At 42.1% G+C, this 21,042-nt stretch overlaps 1 long non-coding RNA gene across 1 annotated transcript in view; it reads left to right on the forward strand.

The window, feature by feature from the left end:
* The first annotated feature begins 309 nt into the window (after window positions 1-309).
* LOC141983953 (uncharacterized) overlaps window positions 310-21,042 on the forward strand; it is a 66,359-nt gene continuing 45,626 nt past the window's right edge. Inside the window, exon 1 of the long non-coding RNA XR_012638591.1 lies at window positions 310-661. This is a non-coding gene — a long non-coding RNA (uncharacterized LOC141983953). The remainder of the gene's footprint in view (window positions 662-21,042) is intronic.

Here is a 21,042-nt window from a genome sequence, read left to right on the forward strand (position 1 = left end):
GCCAACATATTTCAGGTTAGGCACCAAAAATGGAGACACCCAAAGTTAGTAGCCACCTTCAGAAAACGTTGACCTACGTTACCTCATCTGTGACTCAGATCCCCATTTGTAAAATGGACAATTATAACACTGCTCTTACCTTATATGGATTCTGTGAGACCCAATTAATGCACCTGAAGTAGTCAGTCCTGAACATCATAGACATGCCTATAAATAAAAGAAATAAAAATTGTCATCTGTCTCCTGCTATGTGCTTTGATAGCTCTTAAAAGCTTGCTCTTGCCCTTTAATACTCAGATGTTTATCTTGTAAAATCAGCTACTTAGTGTGCATGTGTGCACGGAGCCAGGAATGAGATGGATTTTCTGATACGCAGCAGTATGCTTTACCCAGTCGGAATGAAGTATCAAGCCCCACCTTGTAAAGAATAGAGATTTTTCTTTTTCTTTTCTTTTTTTAAGTATTGAAACTGGGGATTGGATGAATGAGGAAGAGCCTGGATGGAAAGAGCTGGTAATAGATAAGATACACTGAAATGAAGGAAGAAATTTGTTTTGAGCCAAAGAATAAGAAACAGAACAAGACCTGAATGACAGAAGCTACTTGACAATTCAAACAGTAGCAAAAATCACAAGAGCAAGCAAGGGATTTGATGAAAAAGGTGAGTGCAACATGCAAGATAATCAAGAAGCCGTCATGGGGAATAAAAAATATGGTGATTGGATAGATGCCATCTTGAGTGTGAGGCAAATGGTTGAATGTTAAATATATTGATTTGTGAGTGACAATGAGGAGAAAGATGATCATGATGATGTAGGACATATATTAGTGCAAAACAAGAACTGCTGTCTGTAGAGATTGTATAATAAGATGCTCTACATAAAGAACAATGATCATTCAGCTATGCAGATAGAGAGAAATTGCACACTAGCAGAGTAAAAGAGTACTTATAATTATAAAAAATAACCTAGGTATTGTCAAAAAGTTTGTAATATCAAGACAATGCCTGATTATGAAAGAGTAAATTTAGACTCAGCCACACAAAATATCACGATACCTGAAAATCACAAATATGAGCAGAGTGATTCAGAACAGGAAAAAACAGTACTGTGCTTTGATATACAGTAAGGCCATTTTCAAATACAGGTGTCTGTGCATGTGTAAACCTTGCGTGACTTATCAGCATTGCCAGCTACATACCACTCCCATTAATGTCAGAATGGTCAGACAAAGTCCCATTGATGGAAATTAATTGGCACTACAGGTTGGAAAAATTAAGACACTTAGTTTGAAAATTACGCTGTAGTTATTCATGCATTTGTCATATATGGACCAATTAATCTTACACAGGAATGTCAACTGGCTGGAAGGGGCCACATAAATTTGAGGAATGAAAGGCTTGTCATTCTTTGTCTGCAGTCCACCTACTCTAAAGGGCAGATATTATTTTAATGCAAGATCACTATGGAGCAAGCTACCCAGTGAATTGAGATTTTGACTAACCTCAGGAAGTAAGGTTTAGATTAGGGTTCAATGGAGAAGATCAGTCCCAGGTGACACAGGATACAGGAACTATTATAGGAGATGAGTGAATAAAATATACCACTATGCATACTATTAATCAATTCTGAGGGAGCTATTGATTCAGTAAAATGAGCTCTATATTAAACCCAAGGTAAAGGATACATTCATTTAAAAAAGAGGCTTAGATAAAAAAGCCGATCTCCAGTGTTTGACCTAGAGGAGAGGTCAAAATTACACAGGAAAGCAAGGAAACAACATTTCCAACTGCTTGACACCAATGTAACAAAATCATACATGGGGGAAAACTGGGAAAGGATTATCTCATACTCCTGTAACCCTTCTGTCAGTTGGAGCTGGCAGCAACCAGGGCCGGGTTCAATATCTAGGAGGGATTCCTTTTCAACAATACAACACAGAACCAGCTTGAGCCCCCACCCAGTAACCTGGGAAAATTACACACCACCTTGGGCTCCTTTGAGAGGCAATACTTCCCCACTTGTGAGCACAAAGTCTGAGTGTAGAAAAGAATCTTTTAATGAAAGGATGGAAGTCACCCAACATTAATTAGGGGAAATGCCACAAGCAGCATTCATAATCATAAAACTGTGAGTAGGACACCCAGAGTGCGTGGGGCAGAGCCTTCTACCTCATGTTCTTGAGTTCTACAACCAAAAGTTCTTTTTCTGTGCCCCTCTCTGCTCCCTCACCATACCCCACTCACTGTGGTTGTCCTTGGTCAGTGAGGACCCAGGATTCAGAGGTGCATCTGTGTGAGTTCACCTCTCACATGGGGAAGAAGGCACCTTGCTTGCGCTTGTTCTGGCTGGCTGCCCTGCCAGCCACTGCTCTTCGCCACCTGGCAGCCCCGCCAGCTGCTATTCCTCGCCACCCTGCCAGCCATGTGGTTCCTCTTCGCTGGCCATCCCATCAGTTGTGGTTCCTCACCACCTCACCAGCTGCTCATTGCCTCGCCAGCTTCTCATTCTGCTCACTGCCTCACCAGTCACTTGTTCTCCAGTTGACTGTCAGTCACCTTCTGCTGCCACCTGCCTCTATGCTGTGACCTCTGCATATCACTCTCTTAGTAATTTTCAGCTCTTTGCAGGCTGGGCACTGTCCCATCTCAAGTGATTTCAGCTCTCATTTAAGCACTTTAACATAACAAAGAGGCTCCTAATGAAGCTTATTTAACTCTCTCTTTGAGCAGTAGGGAGGAACAGGTTAACCACACCCGGGACCCTTAAAGAGATTCCACACCTCCTGTCCAGGACACCTGCCCCCACCCCGCTTACTTTCACGGGGCTCTGGCATTCTATCCCCTGGCTTAATGAGGTCCTTTCAGCTGTGGGTGACCCCCTCATTTGGGACAGGTTAAGCACAGTTCTGCTCCCCTTTATTCATACAATAATGAAAACAACATTGGTAACAACATTTCACTACCCCTGCATTCAGTACTAAAGTGATTTGTAACCCAACACCAACCAAAGTTGATCACTTTGAGCAACACCGCTCTATCTGCTGGATATCTAAGCAGAGTAGGTGTGTTCATGTAAATGCAGTCTACTCCTAAAGTCTCTTCCCCTCCCAGCTAGCTGTCAGGGGAGAATTCATTCAGACCCTGCTTATACTCCTACATGCCTCCATGTAGTTCTGTTCACTGACAACATACTTTCTGTAGTATAAATCAGTAAATCAAGCATCTATATCATGAAAACCAGAAGTGAGACTATAGGCCACATTTTCAAAGGAGGATGCAATAAATGAGCTCACAAAGCTGAGCATGCACCCGTTCCAACCACACAGAGACAAATCCATGTAGATATAAATTGTGACATTGTCAAAAAAACCCGAAGGATTTGATTTACATAAGAGCTTAGGCAGTGTTACTCTATGCATTGCAAAGCCTAACTTTTAGGCATCTCGCCAATCACAAGGAACAGCACTGGGATCCACACAGCCTGAATTAGGCGCCTAAAATCCCTATGCAATGAATGGGGAGACGTAGGCAGCTCCCCCCTAGTATGCTGACTTTTTGTGGATCACAGTCTACGCTGCCTAAACTAGCCAATGAGAGATGCTTAGGAGAGGGGTAAGTCCTAAGTCCCACCTCCCTCACAGAAGTAGGCACTTAAGTCCAGGCTGCAGGCTGGCACCTATCTCTGCTAGAGATCTATAGCTGGGAACCCTCTCCTGGAGTCAGGTGGCTTAGGTCCCTAAGATTTTTTTTTGTGAGAAGTTAAGCAGGTGCCTAATTCCACACAAAATGATTGAAGGAGGAGGAGCCACCTCCAATCTTTTATCTCAGTGGTTAGAGCACTTGTCTGTAATGTGGTTCAATTCCCTCTTCTGCCAGAGGGGAAAGAAAGGATTTGAATAGGGGTCTCTCACCTCTGAGGAGAGTGCTCTAACCACTGATTGTTGGGATGTTCTGATATAGGGCTTCCTCAGTCTCTCCTGTTGAAGCAGTTCTTCTATGGATAAATAGTCACTAGAGCAGGGAGAACTGAAAACTGGGTTTCACATTTCGCAGGTGGGTGCTCTAAGCACCAGGCTACAGAGTCATTCTTGTGCTCTCTCATGTGCTTTCTCTCTTTGTCTGGCCCAGTGACTAAGAATTTATCCAAAATGGAATGCCTTCAATAGGAGAGATTGAGGTTAGAGTTTGATGGTTAGAGCGCGTTTCTGAACGGTATGGGAGCTCCCAATTCAAATTCTTTCATAGAATCATAGAATATCAAGGTTGGAAGGGACCTCAGGAGGTCATCTAGTCCAACCCCCTGCTCAAAGCAGGACCAATCCCCAATTAAATCATCCCAGCCAGGGCTTTGTCAAGCCTGACCTTAAAAACTTCTAAGGAAGGAGATTCTACCACCTCCCTAGGTAACACATTTCAGTGTTTCACCACCCTCTTGGTGAAAAAGTTTTTCCTAATATCCAACCTAAACCTCCCCCACTGCAACTTGAGACCATTACTCCTTGTCCTGTCCTCTTCTACCACTGAGAATAGTCTAGAACCATCCTCTCTGGAACCACCTCTCAGGTAGTTGAAAGTAGCTATCAAATCCCCCCTCATTCTTCTCTTCTGCAGACTAAACAATCCCAGTTCCCTCAGCCTCTCCTCATAAGTCATGTGTTCCAGACCCCTAATCATTTGTGTTGCCCTTCGCTGGACTCTCTCCAATTTATCCACACCCTTCTTGTAGTGTGGGGCCCAAAACTGGACACAGTACTCCAGATGAGGCCTCACCAATGTCGAATAGAGGGGAACGATCACGTCCCTCGATCTGCTCGCTATGCCCCTACTTATACATCCCAAAATACCATTGGCCTTCTTGGCAACAAGGGCACACTGCTGACTCATATCCAGCTTCTCGTCCACTGTCACCCCTAGGTCCTTTTCCACAGAACTGCTGCCTAGCCATTTGGTCCCTAGTCTGTAGTGGTACATTGGGTTCTTCAGTCCTAAGTGCAGGACCCTGCACTTATCCTTATTGAACCTCATCAGATTTCTTTTGGCCCAATCCTCCAATTTGTCTAGGTCCCTCTGTATCCTATCCCTGCCCTCCAGAGTATCTACCACTCCTCCTAGTTTAGTATCATCCGCAAATTTGCTGAGGGTGCAATCCACACCATCCTGCAGATCATTTATGAAGATATTGAACAAAACCAGCCCCAGGACCGACCCCTGGGGCACTCCACTTGACACCGGCTGCCAACTAGACATGGAGCCATTGATCACTACCCGTTGAGCCCGACAATCTAGCCAACTTTCTACCCACCTTATAGTGCATTCATCCAGCCCATACTTCTTTAACTTGCTGACAAGAATACTGTGGCAGACCGTGTCAAAAGCTTTGCTAAAGTCAAGAAACAATACATCCACTGCTTTCCCTTCATCCACAGAACCAGTAATCTCATCATAGAAGGCGATTAGATTAGTCAGGCATGACCTTCCCTTGGTGAATCCATGCTGACTGTTCCTGATCACTTTCCTCTCATGTAAGTGCTTCAGGATTGATTCCTTGAGGACCTGCTCCATGATTTTTCCGGGGACTGAGGTGAGGCTGACTGGCCTGTAGTTCCCAGGATCCTCCTTCTTCCCTTTTTTAAAGATTGGCACTACATTAGCCTTTTTCCAGTCATCCGGGACTTCCCCCGTTCGCCACGAGTTTTCAAAGATAATGGCCAATGGTTCTGCAATCACAGCTGCCAGTTCCTTTAGCACTCTCGGATGCAACTCGTCCGGCCCCATGGACTTGTGCACGTCCAGCTTTTCTAAATAGTCCCTAACCACCTCTTTCTCCACTGAGGGCTGGCCATCTACTCCCCATGCTGTGATGCCCAGCGCAGCAGTCTGGGAGCTGACCTTGTTCGTGAAGACAGAGGCAAAAAAAGCATTGAGTACATTAGCTTTTTCCACATCCTCTGTCACTAGGTTGTCTCCCTCATTCAGTAAGGGGCCCACACTTTCCTTGGCTTTCTTCTTGTTGCCAACATACCTGAAGAAACCCTTCCTTGTTACTCTTGACATCTCTTGCTAGCTGCAGCTCCAGGTGCGATTTGGCCCTCCTGATTTCATTCCTACATGCCCGAGCAATATTTTTATACTCATCCCTGGTCATATGTCCAACCTTCCACTTCTTGTAAGCTTCTTTTTTATGTTTAAGATCCGCTAGGATTTCACCGTTAAGCCAAGCTGGTCGACTGCCATATTTACTATTCTTTCGACTCATCGGGATGGTTTGTCCCTGTAACCTCAACAGGGATTCCTTGAAATACAGCCAGCTCTCCTGGACTCCTTTCCCCTTCATGTTAGTCCCCCAGGGGATCCTACCCATCCGTTCCCTGAGGGAGTCGAAGTCTGCTTTCCTGAAGTCCAGGGTCCGTATCCTGCTGCTTACCTTTCTTCCCTGCATCAGCATCAGGCAGAGGAGGAAATTGCTTTCTCAGCATCAGGCAGAGGAGGAGATTGAAGCTGGATGTCCTAAATCTCAGATGAGTGTTCTAGTTCTATACGGGCAGCAGCTCCTCCTCTAGTCAGAATGGGACCTGATCTGGTAGGTGGCCTCTGAGCATGCCTACCAGATCAGGCCATGCCCAAAAGATAAGGCAGATGAACACTTATCTTCCCCAGTTCATGGATTGCTCTGGGGCTTAGGTGGGAGATTTGTGTCCAGACTCCTAGAGTGAGGCAGCAGTGCATGTGCTCAGAGGCAGAAACTTAGATGCCTATAGACCTTTTACCTGAAAATTTAGGCACTGAGTAAGTTTAGGCACTTACAGGATTTGGTGTGGGATTTGACTCACATTGGAGCCTAAAGCTGGACCTTAGGTGCCTAAGTACCTTTGTGAATCTAGCCCTACGTAACTTAGAAGTCCAGGTCCCATTGAGAGCCAGTGAATTTAATATACAGCTTATTCTTCTCAATGAAAAGTTTCCTCAATTGATGACTAACATGCATGGAGGTATATTATTCTCTCATCTCCCGCAGTAGTTCACATATCATATGGGACTAATCTGCTGATGGAATCCTGTCCTAAATCTTGGTTCTCCTGGTTAATCAAAATCCAAGATCATTTAATAAGTTGTTCCATAGTGGATCATGGTCAAAATAATATGTCTATCATTCTTTGAATGTGCTTTGCTGTATTTGTGTTACTTGGGCATTTTTGAAAAGTTTGCCCAAAATCAGAAAACCAGCTGGAATGTTTCTAGATTGAAATTTGCTTCTGCATCCTTCAGTTGTCACATTTAAAGGTTAAAATTAAAAAGGTGAAAGTTACCCCATATTACAAGCTCTGAACATCCTCCCTTCCTCATCTAACAAATCAAAATGAAGTCAAGGAAATTACAAATAAAGAGATCTTATTTTTCATACAGAAATGTACTGTATCGTCCAGTGTCTCAAATAACATATTGAATGAAGTGCATCTATCTGTAATATATATTAATATACATTTTAAAAAGCTTTTTGATTTTGCTCATTTTGTAAGCTCTGTTATTGTCATCTCATTTAGTGGCTTCTGACCAAGGAATTCAGTAAATCAGGTTAAGTGTTTTCTAGTTTGGGAAGATTTTTCCTTTTACTTTGAATCTTCTGAGGCTATCACATTTTGCTTTGAATGAATTTTCGTAAGACTGCTGCTGATACTGACAGTTAAAAAAATGTACTGACTGCTCTCACACCATGAACTTTCATTTTTCTTAGTATAATTAATTTCTTTTTTGTTGCAATCCATTTTGCTATTGTCAACTACAAAAACAAAAACAAAACAAAAAAAACCCCACCTCAGCTCTTAAGCCTTCATTTAGCAAAATACTTATGCACAGACTGAAATTGCATTCTGGAAAATTCTAATGCAATGTCAGTCCTGGTTCTAACCCAATTCAGTTTGGAACCAGGCCTGGAATTGTAATACACCTCACTAATAGAACATAAGGGAAATTGTGGTTTCTGTGTGATAGATAACTTAATAAATTGTCCAGACAAAGCTTATAGAGTTTACGCTTCCCTGTGCTCTTTCAGACACTCCTAGCCCTTCTTAGACAAGCTCTACTGAAGTGTAAGGAGATCTAAGTGGGTCTAAATTACACCAAGGAACTAGAAGGACATATAAGTACATCCTGCTTTAGCTTACAAAGTCTTACATCTGCTGAGTGAAAACGGTTATAATTTACACCACTTTTTGCATAACTTCTGAATTTAATCCCATGTGTCCCATAGGAATCTATTAGTTTTGTTATGGATTCCAATTCTTCTGAATCCAGAGACAGGCATAATGTTTATCTTATAGGTAATAGTCCAGTGAGACTTCTTCTATGCTAGAGGCTAGATTCTCTGCTGCATAACTTATTGAAGTCAGGAGAGTCTTGGTGTGACAGGTTGGGTCACAGAGACCCCCTTGGGACTGTCACCTGATGTGCTGAGATTACCTCTGAGCCCATTTTATCTGCCAGTTTGGGCCTCCAGAACCCAGTCTTGTTGAGCCAGACACAGTGGCATAGTCAAGCAGGGTCTGGGCACAGCTGATTGCTTTGAGACACTGGTAAAATCACTGGTAGTGATTTTACGAGAGTTTTGAGTGTGGTGGCTGAAGAACAGACAGAGTGGTTGCTGGTTTGTTATTTTCTGTTTATTTATTTCGGGAGAGGGAAATTAGCAGAAGAAAGCAGGAAAATGACTACCAGTGAGGTAGCTACAAAACGAGAGCTGGCCAGACTGGAAGCAGAAGAGAAGGCAAAGGACAGCAAGTTTCAAATGAAGCTCAAAGAAGCAGAGACAGCCAGGGAGGAAGCTGCTCACAAAAGAGTCATGGAAACCCAGAGGATAGCCCTGGAGTTAAAAGACAAAGATATTGAAGCCCAGAGGCTAACACAGCAAGATGCTCAGCAGGAGAAGGAAAGAGAGAGGTGGCTAGCCCTGGAGTTAAAAGACAGAGAAATACAGGCCCAGATTGAGGCTCAGAAGCATGAACTAACTGTAATGCACTGGAAGAGACAAAACCCTTCAGCAGCTGGCTCCACTTCCCCAAAAATCCACAAATGGCAACAGTTATGTCTGTAGTATGATGAATCCAGTGATAGTGCTGAATATTTCATCACCTTTGAGAGATTGTGCACCCTGAGGATCAAAAAATGACTACACTGATGGCAAAATTGACTGGAAGAGCTCTGTACATATTCAATAAGATACCTCTTGATGATGCTTCAAACTATGGTAAATTTAAGGATCTGGTTTTAAAACAGTTTCAGATTACACCTGAAACCAACACGGTTAAATTCAGGGGTTTTAAGAGGGGATCTGGATTGAGTAATGTGGCTTATATAAATGAAATGAGAGATTTCTTAGACAAGTGGGAGAGGGGAAAAGGCATTATGAGCTTTGAAGGAATATGTGATTTGGTTACTCAGAAACAATTCCTGAATATGTGCAGTGATGATATAAAACAGTATTTGTGGGACAAATAGGTGGATGCAATGGGTGGATTAGCTGAGTTTGCAGACTCTTATGGGCAGTCACAAGCTGCAATTAAACATAAACCACTGGCAGAGGGGTACAGAGTTGTGGGAAAGCAGAATCACCATTTTACCTCTGGGAAAAAGGAGGCCGGACATTCACCTCCACATTCCCTGGTTTCTTGTCCAAAATCTCCTGTCCAAGCAGAGCAGCCCAAGAGGTGCTCTCAGTGTAAGTCCACTGAGCACCTGAGGAATAAATGTCCTTGGCTGAGTGGGAACAGGCAGAAGGGAACACATGGAGCTGCTGTTTCTCAGAGCACAGGAATATCTCAGGCTAATGCCTCTTTCCACACAGGATTTGTAAAGGTTGCTTCTACACAACCAAGCAGCGAGTACATGCATGCTGTTAAACTTAATGGTAAAGTGCTCCAAGGTTTAAGGGACACGGGTGCAGAAATTTCTGTGGTCAGGAGAGACCTGACCCAGGAGAAGGATTTACTATCAGGAAAAATGGCACAATTAGAATTGGTAGGAGGTTACAAAGTCTTTGCACCTTTAGCTAAAGTACACATGGAAACTGGTGTAGGCTGAACTGACTGTTGCAGCAGTGACACATAATTTTGCATCAGAATAAGTAATTAATACCTGGGGGAGCAAACAGTTGTGCATATCTCTCTATCAGAGTTATAGAGGGTGGGCAATTTATGAGTTTACCCTGTATAAGCTTTATACAGAGTAAAACGGATTCATTTGGGGTTTGGATCCCATTGGGAGCTGGCTGTCTGGGTGCTAGAGACAGGGGCACTTCTCAAATTGTTTTCAGTAAAGTCTGCAGCTTTGGGGGTGTGGTTCAGACCCTAGGTCTGTGTTGGAGCAGACTACATGTCTGGCTCAACCAGGCAGGGTTCTGGAGGCCCAAACTGGCAGAGAAAACGGGCTCAGAGGTGGTCTCAGCACATCAGGTGACAGTCCCAAGGGGATCTCTGTGACCCAACCCGTCACACTTGGCAGCAGAGGATTTGACCACATATTCAGTATGTAGAGCCATCAAGGAGCCCAAAAGTAATAGTAGGTGAAGATCTGTTAAGAATTCTGTGTCCTCTCTGAAAATCAGGTTTACTGAGAACCCGGTGGAAGGTGAGAGCTGTCCAACTTTTTGTTAAATGCTAAGGTTACCACAAGGCCTGTAGCCTTAAGGTGTCAGCCATCTAGACAGATACCTAGCCTCTACACAAAATGCCCTCCTGAGGAGCAATGAAGCCATAGATTTCAGTTGGATGCAAGGGGGGCAGTAGCAGGAGTGTGGCTACACTGCGCAGAGTCCATATCAGCAGATCGTGTACAAAGGGGGCTTAAAGCTCACCTTTTCATTATCCTGATTCTACACCAGGGATCGACAACCTTTGGCACGTGGCATGCCAGGGTAAGCCTCCTGGCGGGCTGGGCCGGTTTGTTTACCTGCCATGTCTGCAGATTCAGCCGATCACGGCTCCCACTGGCCGCGATTCGCCGCTCCAGGCCAATGGGGGCTGCGGGAAGTAGCGCAGGCCGAGGGATGTGCTAGCCGCCACTTCCTGCAGCCCCCATTGGCCTGGAGTGGTGATGTTCTGTGCAGTCTGGTCCCTCCATTCAGGGAAAGAGCCTAGCCTTAAGGCTTCTCTAATTTACTTTAGGCTAGAATAGTTACAGGGGGCTGAAACCAAGTCAAGTGATTCCTCCAATCACATCCCCTCTTCCATGCTATGCCCATAGCAGGGAGGGTGACTGGCATAAGAACACCATCAGAACAACAGCCTTACAAGTGGACCTCCCTGGCCCAGCTGAAAGGGCTCGAGGACCAGATTATATGATGAGAGATCTGGCCTAGTATGTGGAATCTTATAGCACTCAGCTGTTTTGTGCTGAGCTGGCACAGCATACATTTAACTGAAATCATTGATTTCTGAAGTGTAAAAAAATGATAAGTTACTATGCGAAGATAGTATCAGAGAGGTAGCCGTGTTAGTCTGGATCTGTAAAAACGGCAAAGAGTCCTGTGGCACCTTATAGACTAACAGACGTGTTGGAGCATAAGCTTTTGTGGGTGAATACCCACTTCTTCAGGTGCATGCAGTGGAAATTTCCAGAAACAGGTATAAATATGCAATCAAGAATCAGGCTAGGGATAACGAGGTTAGTTCAGTCAGGGAGGATGAGGCCCTCTTCTAGCAGCTGAGGTGTGAACACCAAGGGAGGAGAAACTGCTTTTGTAGTTGGCTAGCCATTCACAGTCTTTGTTTAATCCTGAGCTGATGGTGTCAAATTTGCAAATGAACTGAAGCTCATCAGTTTCTCTTTGAAGTCTGGTCCTGAAGTTCTTTTGCTGCAGGATGGCTACTTTTAAATCTGCTATCATGTGTCCAGGGAGATTGAAGTGTTCTCCTATAGGTTTTTGCATATTGCCATTCCTAATATCTGATTTGTGACCATTTATCCTTTTACGTAGGGACTGTCTGGTTTGGCCGATGTACATAGCAGAGGGGCATTGCTGGCACATGATGGTGTATATTACAGTGGTGGACATGCAGGTGAATGAACTGGTGATGGTGTGGCTGATGTAGTTAGGTCCTGTGATGGTGTCGCTGGTGTAGATATGTGGGCAGAGTTGGCATTGAGGTTTGTTGCATGGATTGGTTCCTGAGTTAGAGTTATTATGGCGCGGTGTGTAATTGCTGGTGAGAATATGCTTCAGGTTGGCGGGTTGTCTGTGGGCGAGGACTGTCCTGCCTCCCAAGGCCTGTGAAAGTGAGGGATTGTTGTCCAGGATGGGTTGTAGATCAGTGATGATGCTTTGGAGAGGTTTTAGCTGAGGATGGTATGTGATGGCCAGTGGAGTTCTCTTGGTTTCTTTCTTGGGCTTGTCTCGCAGCAGGAGGCTTCTGGGTACACGTCTGGCTCTGTTGATCTGTTTCCTTATTTCCTCGTGCGGGTATCGTAGTTCTGAGAATGCTTGGTGAAGATCTTGTAGGTGTTGGTCTCTGTCTGAGGGGTTGAAGCAAATGAGGTTTTACCTCAGCGCTTGACTGTAAACAATGGATCGTGTGGTGTGTCCAGGATGGAAGCTGGAAGCATGAAAGTAGGCATAGCAGTCGGTGGGTTTTCGGTGTAGGGTGGTGTTAATGTGACCGTCACTTATTTGCACAGTGGTGTCTAGGAAGTGGACCTCCCGTGTAGATTGGTCCAGCCTGAGGTTGATGGTGGGTTGGAAGCTGTTGAAATCGTGGTGGAATTCTTCCAGGGTTTCCTTTCCATGGGTCCAGATGATGAAGATGTCATCAATGTACAGTAGGTAGAGAAGGGGCGTGAGTTGACGAGAGCTGAGGAAGCGTTGTTCCAGGTCAGCCATAAAAATGTTGGCATCTTGTGGCACCATGCAGGTGTCCATAGTTGTGCCACTGGTCTGGAGGTATATATTGTCACCAAATTTGAAATAACTGTGCATGAGGATAAAGTCATAGAGCTCAGCAACCAGTTGTGCTGTGGCATCATCAGGGGTACTGTTCCTGACAGCTTGTATTCCATCTGTGTGTGGGATGTTTGTGTAGAGAGCTTCTACATCCATGGTGGCTAGGATGGAGTTTTCTGGAAGATGACCAATGCATTGTAGTTTTCTCAGGAAATCAGTGGTGTCACAGAGATAACTAGGAGTGCTGGTGGTGTAGGGTCTGAGTAGAGAGTCCATATATCCGGACAGTTCTTCAGTGAGAGTGCCAATGCCCGAGATGATGGGGCGTCCAGGATTTCCGAGTTTGTGGATCTTGGGTTGAGACAGAATAACCCCGGTCGGGGCTCTAAGGGTATGTTGATTTGTTCCTGTGTTAGTATAGGGAGTGTCCTGAGTAGATGGTGCAGTTTCTTAGGGTATTCCGCAGTGGGATCTGAGGAAAGTGGCCTGTAGAATTTGGGTATTCACCCATGAAAGCTTACGCTCCAATACGTCTGTTAGTCTATAAGGTGCCACAGGACACTTTGCTGCTTTTATGTGAAGATAAGGGAGAAAATAGTCAAAATCAGGGCTTTCAGTGTTTTAATTAATGAGTTGGAGTTTGTTTTGCTTTCTTTCTTCTTCATGTCTGGTTTCATGAAAGATTTGCAATGCCTCCAGCAGAGTTCCCTCCTCCTTTTGGAAACTGTACTGTAAGTTGTCTAATTTTTCTCCTCCAGCCCAATACCAGAGACATTCACAGTAGTTTTATGAGAATGTGAGAGCTGATGGTGCCATTTTTCTGCCTCTTCATCTTCCAGCTCCGTGATTATTCTAAAACAGTCTGGAAATTAGTTTCTCACAAGAATGATGGGCCTCCTAAAGACATGACTGCTGTGTAATTAAAAGGAATTAGATTCAACACCACCACCACCAAATTGAAATGTGTTTTGGAAAAGCAGCTCTAGCTGTAATTTAGCTGACTCCTGGCATTCTTCTATATAATGTACTACATTTTTTATCTTAAATCACCGTTAAGAAGCAGAGGGAATTTTCAGTGGAGTTTACTGAGAACTTAAAAAAATCTAATAAAGTGCTTCAAGTACTGCGATAACAGATGGAAATCAATAATCTGCAAACAATTGGAGGTATGAAAATATGTTTAGGATCCACCTGCGCCAAGGCAGGCATGGGTGCTAAGATTTGTCAATGACAAGAAACCCCCAAATCTCTTATTACTGTGCTCTGTGGTTTCTTCGTTATCATCCACAGCATAGTATAATATGAAAGGTTTATTGATCTGACAGGCAAAGATTATTCCATCCTCCACCCCCTTATTTTTGTTCAAAGTGAAGATCAGGAATTAGACTGAAATTTGCTTTTTCATATTAGAAAAACTCCAGTAATTAAATACATTAGAATGTCAGTACTTTTCCCTCCTGCCCCACAGCTATGGAGAAAAAGATTGAATAGGGGGAAACTGAACTTTTTCCATGTTACAAACTAAAAGGCAAAAATTTCCCCAGGCATGTAAAGAAACTTCATATAGTTTCAAAGATGAAATAGTTTGGAGATTATATATTGTTAAATTGCTTCTTCCTTGAAAATCAAAAGTGCAGTAACCTTCTGGGCTTCTTGACATTAGGATGGGCTATCACTGAAACCAAGAGCTTAACTGAATTTGAAAAAGGATCAGAGATTTACAAATATCCAGTTACTGTAGTAAATACTGTATTAAAAATAAACAAGAATTTTGGGAGGCGTTTAAACCATAATTTATCAAGACATAAACCAACTGCTAACTATTGGTGTTGGGAGAAAGATTTTCTTAGGGCAGGTTATCCCAAAACTCCTTACTTATGGGGTTCTTGCAGCTTCCAAGAGCTGGTACTATTGGCTATTGTCGGAGACAGGACACTGAAGTAGATGGATCGGTGATTTTGTCCAGTATACAGCCGCTACATTGTATGATCCTATCCTATGCGCTGCAATCAAGGGTAAAGCTCTGAACACCTCAAAGGAGGAACCAGCAGCACCATGTCGGATCAGGTGTTAAGCTCTCTCCAGTTATGGAATTCTGATCCCCAAAAAGTGTCATTATCTCCATGTGTTTTCCAGCAGATGTGCATTTATATAGGTAAAATATCTGCAGCTTTTTCACTTTGACCTAAGAGATATAGTATTCTATCAACCCAACAGAGGAACTGAAAAGCCCTTCAGAATGAAATGCACAAAATGTCTCTCTGCTTCCATTTCCCTTCTAGCCAGTTTCATTTTTATTGTGAATGTATGTACAAAGGATTTTCTTATGCTAAAGGTAACGAATCAAAACAAAACCACTTAAAATGCAGTCATTATAAAGTAAGGGGTTGGGTAGCATACAAACAGATGAACGAAATTTAAGAAAAATTACTCTTGGTTTCTTGGGGGACCCAGATACTGGGTGGTTGCTCAAGCCCCTGTGACCCACCACCCTGGCCTGCAAAAGGATTTCAGTGGATTTTGTGGCCCTCTACTACCTTGCACCTCCTTGCTCTAAGCAAAACATTCTACCCTCTACGTGTTGCTTACATGGCAGAAAGCAAAGCAAACAGCAGTATAAGAGTGGGAGGGTAAGGGATTTGCATTCAGTTTTATACAAGTAAATGGACAAAACTAAAAACTCAAATTTATATTGAGTGAATATATGATTTTTAAGACATTGGTCTTTGTGACGCATGGCTAGAAAGGGTTAAACATCCTGCAAAATAAATAACCCTCAGAAGCCATGTGGGGAGATAATGTTTGTGTTTTTGTGTATTTACATATGTCTGAGTAGGGTTGACAAAGTAATGAACAGTCCCTTTCTCTGCTGTATTCTGATAAATCAGAGGTCAAAAGAACATCCTATCATTTAAATGAATTGCAAACACGGGATATCTCGGTATTCATCTCTCTTTGAAATGTACTGTGAATGGTGGAGGAACAAGCAAATGGCCTTATGTTAATTTGTATAGCTAAGTACCAGTGATGGACCTCCTTCAAAGTCATCCTGATTACCTTCTGTTCCCTGAGGAACTCCAACTTGTCAAAAGACATGAAATTGTATAAAGATCCTTGGGTCCTGATTCTGTCATCTCCGATCTGCTTAAGCTTCATCAGGGGAAGTTTGAGTTGCAAGACTGAGGTCCCAGTTATGCTGGTACACCCTGAATATGATATTTGGACATTGGACTATGACCTATTGGTCCATGGTCATTGGACTATGACTGACTTCTAAAGGAACTCTTTGCAACTACAAAGCTCACCATCTCTGCTATAAATCTGCACCTCAATGAATTGAACTCATGTCTGTATGTATAATGATCTTTTAACCATACTCTCTCTTTTGTTTTTTAATAAATTTTAGTTTAGTTAATAAGAATTGTCTGTACCATGTATTTGGGTAAGATCTGAACCATCCATTACCTGGGAGGTGATGTGTCTGATCCTTTGAGATTGGTAGAACCTTTTCTTTTATATGATGAAATAAGATTTACAGAAATTTTCATCATATTTCATCATATCATACCTGGATGGAGGCCTAAGGTAGGATCACTTTAAGGGAACTATGTTGTTTGGACTTCTGAGTAACCAGCAAGGTAATAAAGAAGCTGTTTTATGCTGGCTTGGTGAATCTAAGTATTGGAATATCCACCGGCTTTATGGGGATTGTCTGCCCCATTCTTTGCCGTTCACCCTAATTGAGTGATCATGTCGGGCTCCCCATTGGGACCCCGGTCACAGTCTTATTTGGCTACATTTAAACTATATATAATAAAACATGTAAGTCGATTGATGCTGGATAAAAATGGCCATTTTGATTTCAATACAATGTGTTCTAAATCAAGCAAAATGACAAGTATTTCAGGATTTTCATGCCCACCAAATAGTTCATCTTGAAGCATACTTTTTCTTTCAATAAGTGAGGAAGGCTGGAACATTCTCCAAAGTCCCAATACATTTGTTTTTATTACTTTCAGGTTTTTTTATATGCTTTTGGATCTACAGATGCATTGCTAACCTCACTTATGCTGTTGTAATGGCACATTATTTTCTCTGGGGAAGGAAATGCTGACAAATGAATCACTTGCAGTGTGTTTTTGGTCTACCAGCCCTAACAGTCTAAATCAAAATGGAAAAGAAGTTTCACCCTGTGTAAAAACAAAGAAAACAATTATTAATAGTAGTTATGCAGTTTTTATCCTGAATTCCTCCCATTTATTCCATCAAATAAGTTCTTAAAGGCTTCTTTGCACTCATGTCCACTACTGGCTTTCCCACAGGAATAATGGAAGCTGTTATGTTGTGAATGCTACACAAATACAATTATATTCCCAAATACCATGAGCTCCTCCTTGAGTCTTTTAATTACGAATATAATTTGCAAAGGGTAAGTACACACAAGAATATTTACCAGCATGTTATATTTAGAACATAAGCTCATCAGGACAAGGACAGCCTCTTCTGTGTTTGTGCAATGTCTAATAAAATGGGACTTTGATGTTGTTTGAAGCCTTTAGATGCTACTATAATAATAATGATGATCTTGGAAACACAATCAATTTCTCGAATCAAGGGAAAGCGACAGTGATAACATTACAACTTCCCCTCAATATGGCAAATAGCAAGTTTAGGCTTACCAACCTTGACTGTGCCCTTTCACTATCACAAATTTGGCTTTTAGTAAAAAATAGGTGTAGGGAAATTATCCATTTTTAAAACAAAACTCTGTCCTGCAAAATGCATCAGAGACATGGAAAATATAGAAAATTTGTACACTACCATTTCGTATTATGCCATCACTTCCTGTGACTCCCTGAAATAATATGTTTTGTTTTTCAAGGCTTCCTGTTCACTGGACCAGTGGGGATATATTATGTGAAAAAACTGTGAATGATTTTTTCACTGTTTTCACAAGCTATTGCTTAAATTAGCTCAGTCTTGCAATTTTTCAAATAGGATGGATGGGGATAAAGTCTCTTCCATTATTTTCATTGGAGGCAATAGGAATGGAGAGAGAAAGATGGTAAGAAATAGAAAAAGATAAACCACACAAAAGAGAATAAGTATGGAAACATCCTGTCATCCTTATTTAAAGGGAAAGTCATATGTTTGTTTTTCACTGGGAATAAGACTTTGGAAGCTAACAGATGGCAAATTATTCACTTTCTTGTTTCCTGCCTATTCCTTTAAGATGAACGGCAAATATTACACTTTATGCAAAGTGACCCAAGTAAAAACTAGTTTTGGAGAGACTGAAGCAATGATGGAAATGTCCCAGGTGAAACCACTGGTTATTAATAAAGAAGAGAAAATACTGCTTGAATGTTTGGAAAGTTGAACACTTGGCACATCACTGTGACATCAATAGATACACTCAGTCAGCTTCTAATGTAGTGGAAGAACATTTACATGATACCAAGCTTACAAATGCAAGCCAAGACATTTTTATTGATCAGGAAACAGAGACTAGCTGAACTTGAGCAAAACGTGCTTTTGTCTTTTCATCTGGTCCACAATTAAGAGCTTATTCAAAGCAGATATTTCATGCAGCATAGCTATTTGTACTGACTACAGAGCCATTTTCTGTATATTAAATGTTTAGTGTCTTACCTTCTTCCAAATATATTATCAAGCCTTCCCCAGCTGTAAATATCTGCCTCTGAATTTGCCTTTTTTTTTTTAGTGGCTGAGATAAAAGATGATGATATTGACAAGTGCTGAATTCTAATATCATTTGATTTTATAAAGAAACAATTGAGGAATCCAAAGTTAAAGGAGAGCATTCTATATGGTACAAATCATCCAGGGGAAGCGTGCAGGGAATAATGTGTAAGAATTAGAATATGCATCTCCCTGCTTCTGCCAATGAGTACCCAAAATTTAACATTCCCTACTCCTAATAATAAATGGCAAAAATGTAGCATGAGTTACCAGATCTCCTAATTATTTATTATTAAACCTAACTTGGGCAGCTCACTTAGAAATAATGGTAGTACTTTGTATTTCTAGAGTTTTTTTTCACCCACATGCATCCCAAAGTACTTTGCCAATTATACATAAAAGTAGAGCAGACTGTGAACTGGATTTCTGGTTCACGGGAAAATCCACAATTTCAAATTTGTTTCTATTCAGAAATGGAATGAAAACAAACAAAAAAGATCAAAATTTCCCATGAAATGAAATTCTGAAAACAATCATTCTGTGTTTGGATTCCAATTTTGACTTCTGAACGTATTATATAATATGAAATTAAAAAAAATTAAAACAAAAGGTCATTGTGATGGTGTGTGCACCCCACACAAGGCCTGAAGAAGTTCACGTGGCTAAGTGGGCCAGTTAACCACCTAGGCTGCACCTGAAGGAGGAGCTGGGGAGCAAGGACTATCTAGAGATTGTGCTCAGCGGGACAGGAACAGGAGGAGCCTGTATAAAGGCCAGTAGCTGAAAGCAGAGGGGGGCTGTAGAGAGAGAGAAAGGGCAGTCACTCTCAGGGTGAGAGAAGATAAGGGAGGAAGTAGCCCCAATACAGTAATAAGGTGCAGTCCTTTACTACTTGTTTAGGTTCCCATGGGCTGGAACACAGTGTAGAGTTGGGCCTAGGTTTCCCTACAGCCACTGGGCAGTGGCATCATTAAGGGGCAATCAGAGAAAAGACGGTGGGACAGCTGATTCTAAGATACATCAATACACAGAAAGGGAGGATTACAGTGACCTGGCCAGAGCGTCAAGCCATGAAGCAGGAGTAGTTAAGTCCCGAGAGAGCGAGACTGAGAGAATGACATAGTGAGCAACCCCAGAAGGGGTGTTGGAGTGGCAGAGCTAATCCCCAGATGCAGCCAGAAGGAGATGCTCCAGCAGTGAGTAAAGGATCCCATGGCAGTCACTTTGAAATGGAAAATAAGAAGATTCCTTTCTAAAAAAAGTTAGAAATGTAGCATTTGAACCTTTTCAAAAATGCTTTCTTTCCGTTTTTCTTTCTAAACAAAATTTTGTTGGAACTGACATGTTTCTGCTAAACATTTTGCTTTAGACAAATTGTTATTTTCCAACAGAAAAATATTCCATTGGAAAATTTCCAACCAGCTCTACATACGTTGTCCATTTATTGTAGAGTAGAAGAAAATTGTAATTGTACTGGACCAGCAACACTGCCCAACTGTTCCTAAGAAGATAGGGAAAGAACAATTTCTATAAAATTTAAAGGGGAGAAATTTTAAGTAGGAAGAAATGATAACTCAACCTTATCATCCTTGATGAATTCCAAGCGAATATTTCTCTCTTTGCAGAAAATCTTATGGGATCTTTAATGACTCCAGGTTTTCTGGGTTTGATTTTATTCCTTCTGAAAGATGTCACTTTCAGAAATGCCATTCTGAGGAAGTTTAGTGTTAACTCAGCCAAAGGAGACCGATATTGACACACACACCACTTCCTTAGGTTTTCAACCACACTATTTACTTGCCGGCTTAACATGTAACCACTGATGAGATTCTAATTCAAAGAAGCACACAGGTGAATATAAATGCATGGTGAAGTTCAGGCAGACATATACATACTCAGTGATAAGATTTTGGGAGTAGGAATTGTTTGGTTTTTATGCGTGACAGAAAATATCTTCTCTTTCAAGGGTTAATTTAGTCCAGCCAAATTTAATAAAATTGATGATGCAGACTGTAATTCTCGTGACAGCAGCTACACAATTAGTTAAACTAAACTCTGGTACCAGATTGTGTGGGTGGGATCGAGCAAAGTTATGTATGCTTTTATAAGCAGAAGGGTCTGATGTTTTAATTGTGCTATAAAATTGACTATATCGCCATATGAAATTAGATGGTGTTAGATGCAGCTGGAGATTTTCACAGTAGCAGGTTGTTGTTGAGACCTGCTCACCCTGGGTTCATAAGTGTGTTGTGGAGGTTGTTTCTGAACAGGTGGGAAATGATTGGTCGGTGCACCTGGGTAAGGGTTGGGAAATTCTGAGCTGGGAAGGGGATGGGTTGGGCTGGCAGGGAGAAATGGAGGCATTTGGTGAATGGCGTTGAAGATAAATTGGTGTGGTCTGTGTTAGCTT

Source organism: Natator depressus, chromosome 3 (genome assembly GCF_965152275.1).
Source record: "Natator depressus isolate rNatDep1 chromosome 3, rNatDep2.hap1, whole genome shotgun sequence".
Lineage (NCBI taxonomy): Eukaryota > Metazoa > Chordata > Testudines > Cheloniidae > Natator > Natator depressus.